This window comes from Taudactylus pleione, unplaced genomic scaffold (genome assembly GCF_031769625.1).
Source record: "Taudactylus pleione unplaced genomic scaffold, aTauple2 ptg000211l, whole genome shotgun sequence".
In the NCBI taxonomy this organism is placed as follows: domain Eukaryota; kingdom Metazoa; phylum Chordata; class Amphibia; order Anura; family Myobatrachidae; genus Taudactylus; species Taudactylus pleione.
The window spans coordinates 2,063,848-2,065,095 of NW_028284613.1; the positions used below are offsets into that span (position 1 = coordinate 2,063,848).

The following is a 1,248-nucleotide window of genomic DNA, read 5'->3' on the forward strand; positions in this document are numbered from 1 at the left end:
CTCCATAGTTATCCTGGAAGCTATAAATGTGGCAGATGTAATGTATGTAAATACATACGTCGACAAAGGAAGAGCTTCGGTAATTCTGCGAATAACAAGGAATACAAGATCAAACAGCATCTAAACTGCAATTCCACTTCAGTTATATACCTCTTGGAATGCTCATGTGGGATGAAATATAAGGGCAAGACAAAGCAACTGCTGAAATTACGTAAACAGGAGCATATAAAAAGTATCGAAAACAAGGTGGAGACGCATATGGTATCAAGACATTTCAATTCACATCATAAATCAGATCCGGATGAATTAACGTTTAAAGCAATAGAAATTGTGGAACTTGGAGACAGAGGAGACCTAGTGAATAAATTATCCAGACGGGAGATGTACTGGATCTTCGAACTTGACACTATATCTCCCAGAAGATTTAATGACAGCTACGAAATAGCTCCCTTCCTATAAGAAGATGGTGATGGACAAGACAGGTTAGGAGGGCAAATTGCGTGTCCCAATATCATCTACTGTCATACCTAGGTTGAAGCGCCCAACCTCATCTGATCTTGGAAGCTAAGGACCATTGGGCCTGGTTAGTACTTGGATGGGAGACCTCTAGGGAAGACCGGGTACTGTAGTTTTGTATGGGACATGCAGGTGTGAATCCCTCATGACATGTGACCTATGAAGCGAAGCAACTCCTGAACTACATCTGAAAGATCATCCAAGAATTATTCATATAGACTCATTTGATAAAGAAGATGCACATGAAGTGACTGTATATGAACTCTTGAAAATTATCTATTCCTCCCATTCTGGAAATTAATACATACATACATACACATATTTATATTACACAAATCAGTTGACAGTATCCCATAGATGTTATCCATTAATGAATGTTTTAGCCTTTTATATTTTATTAATAAATATGATATGTGGATGTACCCAATTGTAATTATAAACGAGGTTTGGTCTTGGTGCAATGAACAATTAGACCATTTTAATTAGATCCTATGGAAAACCTATTTGATATATTCCCAATACATGGGTTTAAACATATATTGATACTAATACTGTCCTCATTATGCCATATAGGAAATATTAAAAATATTGATACTCCCAGGACTTAGGAAAGAACATGTCATCAGGCATAAAGGAGTAGGAAGATGGCAGCGGATGAAATGAATACCAGGTAGCAAGATGGCCGTGGGTGGATTTTCTACTGGGAGTGCTAAGATGGCCACTGCCAGCAAT

At 37.8% G+C, this 1,248-nt stretch overlaps 1 pseudogene; it reads left to right on the forward strand.

Annotated features, from left to right (window-relative positions):
- Positions 1-513: 513 nt before the first annotated feature.
- Positions 514-632, forward strand: LOC148517771 (5S ribosomal RNA; annotated as a pseudogene).
- The last annotated feature ends 616 nt before the right edge of the window (positions 633-1,248 follow it).